Raw genomic sequence first — 15,455 nt, 5'->3', positions numbered from 1 at the left:
CCGAGCAGCGATCATACACAATAAAGCTGGTCTTGCTATCCAACAGGAAGTAGGTCTTCATGACATTGATAGATTTGAACGACTGTTTGATGTAAAAATTGTTGTTTTTTATAGGTTAAACACTGGCGTGTTACAAACCTACGTAAATAACAAAGAGCCGCACCTAAAAACGTTGTTCCTTTATCTACAAGACGAACATTACTACATGATTCTCAATTTGACATCTTTCATAGGCGCTAGCTATGTGTGTGAATTTTGCTATAAAGGGTTCTCGAAGCTTAACCAACACCAATGCGATTACGTCTGTAATGTCTGTTTTGACAGTGATTGCTACAAGCATCCTAAAAAAAAACATCCATTGCCGCGATTGTTTGCGTTATTGTAAATCGGCTTACTGCTACGACGCTCACAAGAAACCGGTGCTCGAAAGAGATCAAGCTCCTTGTGACGTTATAAAATATTGCAAGGAATGCGGTAGAAGTTACGAAAAGCGCAAGTCACCGCATGAGTGCGCCCCGATCCGTTGTTGGGCATGTCGTGAAGAACTTACAAGCCCAGGGATTCATGAATGTTTTATCAATCCTGAAAGACTCGTTATGAAAATGGCAGGCACGTGGCTAATTTTGTCTGCGCGATAACATTTCGCGGTACAAGATTTGTAGCTGAAGGAATTGATTGTGTTGAAAAAATGATTACGCATTTCAGAAAACCCAAATACAAAGGCTACTGTTTTATAGCTCATAACGCGTCAAGATTTGACTTCTTTCTAATTCTCGAATATTACTGCAAAGCCGGTCTAAAAATGGACATCATCATGCAAGGTTGTAAATTAATATTAATGATTGATGATGTGTTCGAACAACGCTACATTGATAGCATATCATTCATCCCGATGGCTCTATCGAAGATGCCCGCGGCATTAAATCTCACCACGACAAAGGCTACTTTCCGCATCATTTCAATAGAAAAGAAAATGAGAACTATATCGGCCCAATCCCAGACAAAAAGTTTGATGGGTATGACAACCTATCTGAAAAAGATCGAGTAAAGTTCGATGCATGGTACACTACTGCTTCACGTTCAGTCTTTAACTTTAAGGAGGAGTTGTACCACTATGGCGAAAACGATGTTATCTTGCTACGCGAAGCGTGTATTAAATACCGCAAATCCTTCATAGAGTGTACTCAAATTGATCCGTTCAGTTTCACGACTCTTGCAAGTTGTTGATAGGGGTCTTCAAAACTCATTATCTCGTAGAGGACACTGTGGCTCTAACCCACAATTATGCGTACATTCAACAAAATAAGACGTTCAAGTGTGTCGATCGAATGGTTGGAGTATGTAAAAAAAAGTCTAGAAACGTTGACGTTCATCATGCTCTGAATCATGGTAAAATGCAAATCGGTAAATTTTTCTTAGACAGTTATTATGAACAGGGCGGAGTGAAGTATGCTCTCGAATTCAATGGTTGTTTCCACCATGGACATGATTGTCGCTACGAGCCCCGCGACCTACACCGACTGTCGGCGGTCCCGTACGGTTTTCTCAGAACTCGGTCTGACGAAAAGGTCCAAATTCTACAAAGTGTGCATGGTATAAAGGTAGAGGTTGTCTGGGAATGTGAATGGGCTAAGATGAAGCAGACAGACGCTTCAGTGATGGAATTTATGAGCACTTATTCGGCTCCCGAGAGACTGAAACCAAGAGATGCTCTTTTTGGTGGGCGCACGAATGCTTATAAGTTGTATCACAAAGTGTCCGATGGTGAGAAAATCAGTTACCTTGATTTAACGTCTTTATACCCGTTCTGCCAATCAAGAAAGAGTTACCCGATTGGTCACCCGGAAATAATTTTTAACGATTTAACCGATTTAAAATTATTACGGTCTTATCAAAGCCACCGTGTATCCTCCGCGTAAATTACTACACCCGGTCCTACCTTACAGATGCGGCGGTAAACTCATGTTTCCCCTATGTCGAACATGCGCGCATGCAGAAAACCAGACATCATGTTGCGAGCACACAGATGATGAGAGGGCTCTTTCCGGGTGCTGGGTGAGTATTGAGCTTTTAAAAGCGAACGAGAAAGGGTTTGTAGTCAAACTCGACGAAGTTTGGCATTTTCCTGTAAGGACGGATAAATTGTTTAGCGAATAAGTTAAAACGTTTTTTGCGTTTGAAACAACAAGCATCCGGGTACCCTTCAAACGTAGTCACCGATGCTGAAAAAGAGACTTATATTCACGAGTACTACGAGAAAGAGGGGATTCAACTTGACCCCTCAATGATTTGTCATAACCCCGCCCAGCGGGCCATAAACAAACTGTTGTTAAACAGTTTGTCCTCCTGCTTCTCAGGGGGTTCTTTGAGTGTCTCTTTAATGTCTTAATGAGCTTTGTTTTGTTGGTGTCGTTTGGGTCATGTGAAACACAGGAGAGGTGAAGAGGTAAGAATTATCATCAAGTTGTTTCATTTTCTAATGTCAAAGTAGTTTTATTTTATTTTTCTTTCTCTACATTGCAGTGTTAATTTTTCTGTTTCCTACTTTTTGTTTGCAGAATCCTGCCACCTGATTCCAATCTGCGCAGCCAATTTCCTGAGACGTATAGATGTGAGGGGCTTGTGGCTTTATTGGATTTGTTATTTTGGACCCCCATATCCGGACATACTTTTGTTTTGCATTATTATGCAAAGTTAAGCTGAAAACAAAATAAACCAATGCTTGCCTCATGGCGATCAGAAAGATGACTAGAAACTGTGTTTGTCTCATAATTATGGACATGATTGATGCTAGGATCAAAGTGTGTGTGTGTACGTCACTTAAAATGTCACAAAACACTAGCATATTCCTATAAACTGGTACAGTGCCTATTGGTCAGTCATTTCACTTAATTGCGGTAAAAGAGCTATTTAACCTACTCTGTTACACATTGATAGTTTCTGTTCTTCGATTTGATAAACTTACTCTTAATATTGTAGTATTTTAAGCTTTACTTGTATCTCTTGTTCTATCTATCTATATATATATATATATATATATATATATATATATATATATATATATATATATATATATATATATACATACATACATATACATATACATACACACACACACACACACACACACACACCCTTTTTTATAACTTAGTTTTTATAGATTTTTTTAGGAACATAACCAGTGAGAACAAAACAAGCAAATAAAAAATACACATATACATAAATATACATATGTATACATACTTTTATAGGCAAATACATCCATTACACACATGTATATCCATACACACACACACACACGCATAAAAATATGAAATTAACCTCATCAAAATAAAGTATAAAACAACTTATAATAAAAGGTTGCCAAACATTTTCACAATGATACATAACCTCTAGAATTATGTAAAATGTTCAGTTATAAATAATTTTATTGTCGTTGAGGAGAAAGCCAGCCATTTACTCCATTTCTTTTCAAATGTTTCTAATTGAAATCGAAGTACATGTCATTTTTTCCATTTCCTTAACTTCTGCTTTAATTTTGAACCATTCGTCTTTAGTTGGTGGCTCTTCTTTATACCCTTTCCAGTTTATAGTTTGTTTTTTACTTGTTGCCAAAAATATCTTAAATAGATATTTATTTTCCTTTTTAAGATTAATAGGAGTATCTCCTAGATAAAGTACTTCAAATGATCTAGGAATATAAAGATCAAAAATATCATTTATGGTGGAGTGCACCATTTCCCAAAAACTATCAATTCTTGAGCACTGCCAGAATATATGCGCATGATGTGCCTCTTTTACTCTGCAGTTCCTCCAACAAGGATGAGTAGTCCCCGATTGTAATGATTTAATTTTTGGTGTAAAAAAAAAAAAAAAAAAAAAAAAACGAATTAAGTGTTTCTAACAAAACTTGCACCACATTCTTGAGCTTATTTTCACATATTTTAACCCATTGGGTTAAAATATGTCTAGTCTGTATTATATATATTAAAATATATATAGTCTGTTTAAAGTCCTATAGAATTACTTATTGCTTTATATAATTTATAAATGGTTTTAGTCATACTTTTTCTTGTATGTCTGTACAAAAATCTGAACAAGCTTGTTGTTCTAGTCCTCATCCTGTATTTCTTTAATATAATAGTCCCGCAACCGTAAATATCTACATAGATCTTGATTTAGAAGACCAAACTTATCTTTTAAAGTTTGGAAGCATTCCATTCTGCCATCTTTTATAATTGTACAAAATGAAGATTCCTAAATATAACCATTGTTTAAATCTATTATCCATAGTTCCAGGTTTGAAATCTGAGTCATGCGCCACCCAATTAAAGATTTAAATTTTTTTTTTTTTTTTTGCAAATGAAGTTCCTTCACCACTGTATACCAAGTTTTCAGAGTAAACTGTGTTAGTGGGTTAAGATACTGGATCTTCATCTGGAAATTAGTTTTTTTACCTATTAATGCTTGAATTGGTATTTCCTGAATTTTGTTCTCTATTTCCTTCCATCTTGTCTCTACTTCAAGATCACACCAGCATACCAAGGGTCTTAATTGTGCAGCATAATAATAATCATTGTAATTAGGGAGGGACATTCCTCTTTTTCTTTTATCTAACTGCAAAGTCTTAAACCTAATTATTGTTTTTTTTCCTCCTCTCCAAATAAATCTAGAAAACTGTTTATCCCAGTCCTGAAACTGTCTGACTGGGACTTTCATGGGAAGTGACTGGAAAAGATATGAGTCTTGGGAGCATATTCATTTTTAATGCTTTCAATTCTAGAACTAAAGTCTAGATATGGTAAAGAGGACCAGCGTTTAAGATCATCTTTAATTTTATCATTGATTATATCATAGTTTTTACTATTGTAACGAGGAGTCTGACACGGGGGGGATCCATTTGCAGTATATTTAGTAAACAGTTTAAATCACAAATCACACAATACGCATTTGCGTGCAAACTCACATTCAACGTTGTTAGTATGGGTCTATGGGCTGGCGGCTGACTGTCAAGGATTATGATAGCAGGCATGGGTCAGAGGCAGGTGGCGTGGTTCAGAGGCGAGGGTACAAGCAAGGTTTGAGGCAGGTGGCAGGCAAGACAAGGTTAAGATACAGTCCAGGTAATACATGGGAGATCAGGCAGGGAGATAACGCTAAGTAATGTCAGACAGGGCAGAACAAGACTTCGCACAGGACTTCTTTTGTTTTTATTTGGCGGATTGCACCAGTTCTTGTGCATTACCGCCACCTGCCTGTGATCTGATTCGGAGACTCTGTTCCCATTATGATCCCTTCCCCCAACCTAGTGAGAGACTTCGCATCCGCCAGCGCTGCGTCTCCAGCTCCTCTGACTTCTGCTTACTCCTCCCACTATGTCAGGTTCAGAAAATAACTCCCTCCCTCCCTACCTTAAACTAAATAAATTTGCATTAAAGTAATTCTAATAATCAAATTTATAATAATAATTAATCAGTCCTGTATCTTTTAAAAATCTAAACAATGCAGTGTACTTAATATGCCTTTCAACCTCAGGATTTAATAAAAATTTCAAATGTAAACTCAATCTCTTTCTGTCTTGACTTCTTCCCATAACTCTCTTCTTTCTTCATTATACCGCTCACAATGCATGATCACATGTTCAGATTAATTTTTACCACACTTACATAGACCTGTTCTGTGCTTTGCCATTACCTTCAATGTACTGTTAAGTCTAGTATGCCCAATTCTTAGTCTGGTTAAAATAGTATCCTCTTTCCTTTTGAGTGCCTCCCTTTACCTACTTTTGGCTAAATATTGTACATTTGCCTTCTATTCTTTGCTGCTTCCCAATGGAACTGCCATTTCCCCATTATTTGTTTCTTTATTATTGCTTTAAACTTTACTTCTACTGTAATTCACTTCCGTCACTATATTCTCTTCCATTGTAGCTTGCTTTGCCATTTTATCTGCTTCTTCGTTTCCTTGTAATCCTACATGAGCTGGCACCCAGATGAACATTACCTTTACTCTCTCCTTCTAGTTTATACAACTCGTGTAATATTTCAATTATTAAATCTTGCTTACAGTCTGAGTGTTTTGCTTCAATGCTTAAAAGAGCAGAACTGCAATCTGAGCAGACTAAAACTTTCTTAATTCCCACATCTTTCACCCATTGTAAAGCTAAACTTATTGCCAACATTTCCCCTGTATAAACTGCTAATTTGTTTGAAATCCTTATTTTTTTTACTATATTGAACTTTGGAATTACATATGCTATTCCTAGCTGCTCATTATCTGGATTTTTTGATGTATCTGAATAAACATGTACCATATCTTCATATTCTTCCATTAAATATTCCCTTACATATATTTCCTCCAATTCTCCCATTCCCTCTTTTTGTCTGTTTTCTAACATTTTTAAATCCACTACTGGTTGAGGCAGAACCCACAGAGGTACAGCAGGTATAATCAGTCTGAGAGATATACTTAACTCTTTAATGTTCACTTCCTCTAAATGTTCCACTATCCACCCAAAACTGTTACATTCACTTTTTCCATACTCCCAGCATTTCTGTAAAACCTTAGTTGTAGGGTGAGACTCCTCCTGCCCCATTAGATTAACCCAATAAACTGCCGTTAACCGTTTCCTCCTTAAAGTAAGAGGCATTTCTCCTACTTCAACTTGAAGTGCAGACACAGTAGATGATCGGATCGCCCCACAACAAATCCTTAATGACTGAGCCTGTATTCTTTCTAACATCTCTAGATGAGTCTTTGCTGCTGAACTGTACACTACACAGCCGTAATCCAACACTGATCTAATCAGTGTAAAATATATAGTTTTTAAAGCCAATCTGTCTGCCCCCCAGACCTGCCCAGCTACACATCTCATTTTGTTCAGAACCTTTTGCATTTATCTTCCATCCTTTTAATATGTTCCTTCCATGTAAGTCTATGATCTAGCCACATACCTAAAAATCTTATTTTTGATACCCGTTCTAGCTGTTGATTATATAACCTTAACTTCAAATTTGTTCCTTTACTTTTTTTGTAAACAAGACCACTTGCATTTTTCCACTGAAAAGTTGAAACCCCATTTAAAATGGACCACTCTTCAACCTTATTTAATGCCTCTTGCATTTTCCTCATAATATAATCTATATCTCATCCCCTAAACCACAAAGCTTTATCATCCACAGTCAAAGACCTACTTATCCCCCTACTTACTTTCTCAAATACATCATTAATCATTATAATGAAAAGCAACGGGCTTATGACACTCCCTTGAGGAGTACCATTCTCTGTCAATTGTTTTGGTGTTATAAATTCTCCTACTTTTACCTTAATTGATCTCTCTTGCAAAAAAAAAAAAATCTTTAACCCAATTAAACATTCTCTCTTCTACTCCCATTTTTTCCAGTTTCATTAACAGTCCATCATGCCATACCACATCATAGGCCTTTTCAATATCAAAAAAAAAAAAAAAAAATACTGCTCCCACTGATTATTTATTAATGCTTTTCTTATATCTGTCTCTAAACATACTACTGGATCCATAGTCCCTCTTCCCCCCAAAGCCACTCTGATTTGGTGATAATTTCTTACCCTTTTCCAAATGATACATTAATCTGTCAGTTTTTTTCCATTATTTTACCTAAATGAGATGTAAGTGCTATTGGTCTGTAGCTGTTTGGATTACTATAATATTTTCCTGGTTTCTTAATTGGAATTATTAAAGCTTCTTTCCAACTCTTTGGCAAAATTTCTTCTCTCCATACCTTACTGCAAAAATCTAACATAATATTCAAAGTCTTGTCACTTAAATGTTTAATCATAGTGTAACTTGCTTTATCTAAACCAGGGGAAGATTCTTTTACTCTGTTTATGACTCTTTTTAGTTCTGCCATTTCCAACGGAACATCCAAAACACTGCCCGTTTCTTCTTTCCGTTGCTTTATCATAGGATTACTTGATAACACCGCCTCCCTGATCCTTTCTCTATCCTCACACAAATTTGTAGAGGTGTTTACTTTGGTGAATGCTTCTCATAGCATCATAGCCTTTGCTCTGTCATTCACCGCCATCACGTTTCCTTCTTTGAGCACAGGAATTTCCACATCTTTTCTAATTTCTCATTTTTAAAATCATATTCCAGATTTCCTCTACTGGTGTACTTCTTACTATTTCGTTACAAAATTCCCTCCAGTATTCTTTTTTTGTTTTCCTTAATACTCTCCTAACTTCCGCTTGAACAGCTTTATATTCTATTAAACTTTGAAAGTTATGTGAATTTTCTTTTTATGACTTCTCTACAGTTCTCATTCCACCAAGGCACTATCTTCCTCTCCCTTCCCCCTTTACTCTTTGGAATATATTGTTCTGCTGCCTCCATAATTACTGCTAATATTCTGATGTGTATTTCATCATTGTCAGATATCTCAATTTTATCCAGTGTTTTTATCCTGCTTCACTAACTAACATAAATTCTTCCCAGTTTGCTTTTACATAAATTCATCTCCCACCAATTTTCGCGCAGGACTGAGTGTGTGAGCTGCTTATATGAGTGAGTTTGGTTCATCAGTGTGATGTGCTGCAGGTGTGTGTGGCAATCAGTGTTTGTGCATGACGTCATGGTTAGAAGTCCGGTGACGGTGACCTCTGCTGGCCAGCGAGGGGAATGACTGGGACAGAGTCGGTGACAACTATACAGGTCAGCTGCATCTTGTTAACCATACTCCTTAGTATTTAAGGGAGTTTAGTTTCCAATTAATATTTAATTTATGTTGAAGTTTATTGTTTGGGTTGTAGCCAAATTATAAAATTTGAGTTTTTTTGAATATTTAATTTGTACCCAGAGAGTTGTCCAAACCTTTCAAGAACAAGAAGCAGACTAGAAAGTGATTCATCTGGATTGGAGAGATACAGTAGCACATCATCCGCATATAGAGCAATTTTATGGTCTACCTTATTAATGTTAATCCCCCAATTGATTTTTCTTCTCTAATTGCCTGGGCTAGAGGTTCAATGTACATGGCAAACATCAGGGGAGAGAGGGGACAACCCTGCCTACTTCCTTTTTTCTAGTTTTATCTTTTTTGAAAGACAATCGTTTATTTTTATCCTAGCCTTTTGGTTTGAATATAAACATTGAAAGCTTCTAACTGTATTTTCTGTAAATCCAAATCTATATTAAACATTAAATAAATATTCCCAATTTACACAGTCTAAAGCTTTCTCTGCATCTAGGCTAACTAAAATTGCTTTAATGTGATCTTTTTTAATTTGTCGTATTGCATGAAGTATCTATGTCTATCAAATCAGGTAAAATGTTTCAAGTCTCTTGGCTAAAATAGAGGCAAATGATTTATAGTCTACATTTAAAACAGACACAGGTCTACATGAACTACAACTACAGTTTTATCCTTCCCTCTTTAGGTATGACTGAGATAATTGCTTCCCTCCAAGAAGGGGGAATTTCTGCCTCTTTAAGTGTCCAATTAAATGATGATATAAGAAGAGGTGAGATCTCTTTTTTTTAATGTTTTGAACCACTCAGAAGGTAGACCATCATTGCCGGGTGTTTTATTATTTTTACGATAATTTATAGCTTTATCTAATTCCTCCTCTGTAATTTCTTTTGTTAGGAGACCCTTACAGAAAAGTCACATGAATTTCACATGTGATCACATGTGACAACATGTGATCACACATGACCACATGTGAAGTTTATAGGTGCGTTCGACTTCATGCAGCGCTGCGCAGATCGATCGAAATCTGTCTTAAAGCGGTGCATTCTGGTTAGAAATCTTGTCCGGATTGATGCTGCGCCGACGCCACGTGACTGTCACATGTGGCATCAAAGTACCGCGACAGCGCTCCGAGATCAGACGGCAAACTCAGACCGTGCAGCTTCTGAAGAGCGACTGCAGGAGCTTTGATGACGACACCGATATTACACGATTGGCCGAGTTCACCACATGACAACAAACACGTGTATTTCGGGTTTATAATTGGACAAATTCGATTCAAAAGTTTCAAAACAAACAATTCACTTTTTACACCCTCTCTATCCTGTACACATCTTGCTTATTAAAAGACTACAAATATTTTACTGCAGTAATCATCTTTTGTTAAATAATCTGGTTATAAAGGTTAGCTTGTTTGCGCAGGTTTATTTTTAACTTTTTTTTATACAGACTATTTACTGCATTCATCTCCATGAACTATTTTATTTAATAATTATAAAATGGTTTTATTATTATAATATAAATATCTATTTTATTTCCTGTCTAGCAGTTTATAGACTACCTGCTCTTTCTAGAAAACTTCTACATAGCTCACTTATTTTACCTTTTGTTCTTTTCAACACAATCTTTTTGGATTAAAATGCTTTTTTGAAAATTCATTCATTATCCAAAATAATGTAATTTATTAAGACCTAATCAAAACACCTTGTTTTGCTTTTTACATTGGAAATTTTTATATCTATAAATGTACATATATGTAAACCCTTTTTTAGCATATTTAAACAAGAAGTATTAGCCTAAAGATTGATGTTTAACTCCTAGAATTTATGCTTATTGCTTTGTATTTAATAGACCTGTTCGTTTTTATGTTTATATTAACCTCTCATTTCCTCTTATTTCTCTCATGCATTTGTTATATATTTTATTCATAATTCTCTCTTATTGTTTAAAAAGGAATTACAGTTTGTAGAAACTGTATTCTGTTTTATTTGTAAATGTTTTGCTGTTATAAATAAAAATAACAAAAAAATATGAAGCTCAGCTGCAGCCGGTGATCAACGAGATTAGCCGAGCGCAGGCGGGGGCGGAATTGAAAACGGAGCCGTCAAGACGGACAGCTGGACACTTGGGGACTCAAAGTTGCTGCAGTCATGATGACCGATCACATGGCGTCATCATATTTTTTTGTTATTTTTATTTATAACAACAAAACATTTACAAATAAAACAGAATACAGTCTCTACAAACTGTAGTTACTTTTTAAACAATAAGAGAGAATTATGAATAAATATATAACAAATGCATGAGAGAAATAAGAGGAAATGAGAGGTTAATATAAACATAAAAACGAACAGGTCTATTAAATACAAAGCAATAAGCATAAATTCTAGGAGTTAAACATCAATCTTTAGGCTAATACTTCTTGTTTGAATCTGCTAAAAAAGGGTTTACATATATGTACATTTATAGATATAAAAATTTCCCATGTAAAAAGCAAAACAAGGTGTTTTGATTAGGTCTTAATAAATGACATTATTTTGGATAATGAATGAATTTTCAAAAAGCATTTTAATCCAAAAAGATTGTGTTGAAAAGAACAAAAGGTAAAATAAGTGAGCGATGTAGAAGTTTCCCAGAAAGAGCAGGTAACCTTTAAACTGCTAGACAGGAAATAAAATATATATTTATATTATAATAATAAAGCCATTTTATAATTATTTAATAAAATAGTTCTTTACTTTAATTTGTCAAGAGAGCTTTAGGGGGGCAGGATCAATGATGATGATTTTCTTATTTTAAGTCTGTAAGACTTATTTGAGTTCATATTTAGGTTATTCACTAAAATATACACTAAAATATATCATTTAAATCGTTCGTGGAGATGAATGCAGTAAATAGTCTGTATAAAAAAGTTAAAAATAAACCTGTGCAAACAAGCTACCCTTTATAACCAGATTATTTAACAAAAGATGATACTGCAGTAAAATATTTGTAGTCTTTTAATAAGCAAGATGTGTGCAGGATAGAGGGTGTGAAAAGTGAATTGTTTGTTTTGAAACTTTTGAATCAGAATTTGTCCAATAATAAACCCGAAATACACGTGTTTGTTGTCATGTGGTGAACTCGGCCAATCGTGTAATATCGGTGTCGTCATCAAAGCTCCTGCAGTCGCTCTTCAGAAGCTGCACGGTCTGAGTTTGCCGTCTGATCTCGGAGCGCTGTCGCGGTACTTTGATGCCACATGTGACAGTCACATGGCGTCGGCGCAGCATCAATCCGGACAAGATTTCTAACCAGAATGCACCGCTTTAAGACAGATTTCGATCGATCTGCGCAGCGCTGCATGAAGTCGAACGCACCTTATGTGACCACATGTGGACAACATGTGAAGTTCATGTGGCCACATGTGAAGTTTATGTGATCACACATGGCCACATGTGAAGTTTATGTGACCACATGTGGACAACATGTGAAGTTCATGTGACCACATGTGAAGTTCGTGTGGCCATATTTGAAGTTCATGTTACCACATGTGAAGTTAGTGACCACATGTGAAGCTCACGATTACATGTGTTCATGTGACCACATGTGAAGTTTATGTGACCACATGTGAAGCTCACGACCACATGTGTTCATGTGACCACATGTGAAGTTTATGTGACCACATGGACAACATGTGGAATTCATGTGGCCACATGTGAGGTTCGTGTGGCCATATTTGAAGTTCATGTTACCACATGTGAAGTTAGTGACCACATGTGAAGCTCACGATTACATGTGTTCATGTGACCACATGTGAAGTTTATGTGACCACATGTGAAGCTCACGACCACATGTGTTCATGTGACCACATGTGAAGTTTATGTGACCACATGTGAAGCTCACGACCACATGTGTTCATGTGACCACATGTGAAGTTTATGTGACCACATGGACAACATGTGAAATTCATGTTCATCACCTTTGACCACATCTGAAGTCAATGTGACCAAATGTGGACAACATGTAAAATTATGCTGTCCACATGTGGACAGCAGGTGATCACATGAACCCACATGTGAAAAACATCATTATCTGAAAACCATATTTCATGATGACCAACACTATACCGTGAATAAGTGCAAAACTGCAGTATAACAGCATTATAAAGGAGGATAAATGAGGTAAAATTATGTGCAACTGCAAAATAATGAACTACAAAATTCTAATAAAATTACATCAACAACAGTACAATTTGCAGTATATTCATGTACAACTTTACTACACTTGTGCATTGTGCTGATATATAATCTAATATCCAATTTCCCAATGCTGTGGCAATGCTGTGCTGTACTTGCTACATTTTTTTGTACTTTTATTCAGGGATGTTTTGGAAACAAGTAACTTAAATAGAATTTGAAGAGTTTATTTGCAATGATAATTTTGTTTTAGTAATTTTTAAATATAAAGTTTTATGTTGTTTCTTGGGTTCAAAAAACATGATTTATAAAAAGTAAAAATGTAATGAGATTTAATATTGTGTACATGAGTACAATGGCAAAAAATAAATGGATTTCTGAATCAGTCTGTAGGGAATTGAGAGTCGACTTCAAAAGAGTCGATTCCTCGACTCTCAATGGACGTAGTGCCGGAGTCGACTCCAAGACAGGATTCGATTCCTAGAGTCGAGTCTTTTTTTTTTACCCTTTTAAATGAAGCAGTTACAAGCTACAGTAACTTATACTACTCTTTCTCGAGCACGAAGAAGACAGAAGGCGCTCACTTTTAATGCGTACTCACACATTTTGCGATTTTGCTTTTGAATTATGCGACCACGAGGCACTCTTACGCAACTGGGGTAAACTTGCGCGCGCGTTCATCACAGAAGAGCATTCGCGGCAACGCGCGCGTTGTCCTGACAACAAGGATTCACAAACAAACGCAGTTTCTTAACGGTCGTTTAGCAATCTTTTGTCCGTTTTGTCTCCTTATTTCGGTCGCGAAATGAAGATAAAATACGTGTTTGTTGATATATTAACTGTAAATGCCATTCACATATGAACACTAACGTAACACAGTTAAAATAAAAAGTCACGGTCAAAGGACAAAAGAGAGGGCTACGTTTTTTGGAGAAGCTGGACCATTTTGACCTTATCATCTTCAGCGGTATAATTCAGCGGTAAGTGCATATTCATATACTGTCCTCACAACTTTATAATTTAGGATGTGTAGAGAAACTTAACGTAACCTTAACAGTTGGTACAACAACAAAAAAAGAGAATATGTTCAGAATATTTGACCAAGCCAGTGATACCAGTCAAACGCGCGCCAAAAGATATCCGAGCTCATTCACTTGCTTAAAACACTGCAAATGTTGTAATTGATGCAACTGTATTAGTGATGTATTAATTTGTATTAATCCAGAATTCTCTTTTAACACATTAACTAAAATTTAATTGAATAGGGTTTTATAAACCTGATCTAAATGACTATTGTGCTTGGTTTTAAATTGAAATGTCCTAAATGTAAATAATGGAATAGATACAATAATAGATATTAAGGTAAGCTGAAGCTACTTGTTTATTTTATGTATTTCATTTCAAAAGTACTTAATAACAGTTCTGTAGATCTGTCATTATTTTAAAGGCTTGTCCATCCTTTCCAGAAACATTGGTTTATATTTTGTTTAACTTATCTTTTTATTGAGATACACTAGCATTTAAAAGTTTTAGATGGTAAGATTATTTAAACAATATTGAAAGACGTGTGGCTGCATGTACTTTCTTTAAAATACACTAAAACCAATTTTTAAAATTGATTTATAATATGTTTCACAATGTAAAGTTAATTTCTAATTTATTGTAAAACTTTATTTATCCCTGTGATACAAAACTTTAATTCAATCTTCATTATTGCATGTTAACTTAATCTTACTTTTTATGAAGATTATAGCATACAAGATTAATATGTGTAAGATGTTAATGAACATAGATATGATATCATTTTTAGTTTTGTCTGACTCTCTTTCTTTTTCTTTCTCTCTCTCTCTCTCTCTCTCTCTCTCTCTCTCTCTTTCTCTCTCTCTATTTGTATTAATGAAGTTTTAAGATTAGATATTATAGACTAATATTGGTGTTACAAAAATCTGTCACAGTGGTTAATTTTTTCTCTTTGCTTTTTGTACAGAAATCAATGATGTGCAGGGGTTTAAAAAGTACAGCTTGGGAAATATAAAGATGATGGTTATTTTAAAGAAGAAGCCTGACACATTGGAGACTTAACCATCTTCAAAGGACAATGCTACAATTCAAGGAAGTCGACAGTTGTCTCAATTATACAGTTTTGCCTTTTTTTTGTACCATAGTCTAAGTTTGTATTTTGATTGCCTAGAAGGTATTTCTTATTAAAGAAAAAAAATAAATAAATATATATATATATATATATATATATATATATATATATATATATATATATATATATATATATATATATATATATATTAAAGCAAAATCTTTTACTAGCCACTAGTTGTACCTTCTTAGTCTACAGATTCCTTATAGGTACTTTGTTTTATAGCAGTTAACAGTCTGTGACTGCAGGGTGATTCAAAAAGAATAACACAACTTTGAAAATCTGTATTTAATCAAAGAAACATGATGACAACAGCTCTCCTAGCGACCTAATAAGTAACCAAATGAAACTTCAGAGCTTCCTTAAATCGACGACAGAAAGAGCTTAGCTCCCCTT

Source organism: Danio rerio, chromosome 4 (genome assembly GCF_049306965.1).
Source record: "Danio rerio strain Tuebingen ecotype United States chromosome 4, GRCz12tu, whole genome shotgun sequence".
NCBI lineage: Eukaryota > Metazoa > Chordata > Actinopteri > Cypriniformes > Danionidae > Danio > Danio rerio.
The sequence above is the reverse complement of the archived record's forward strand: the minus strand, read 5'-3'. Positions refer to the sequence as shown.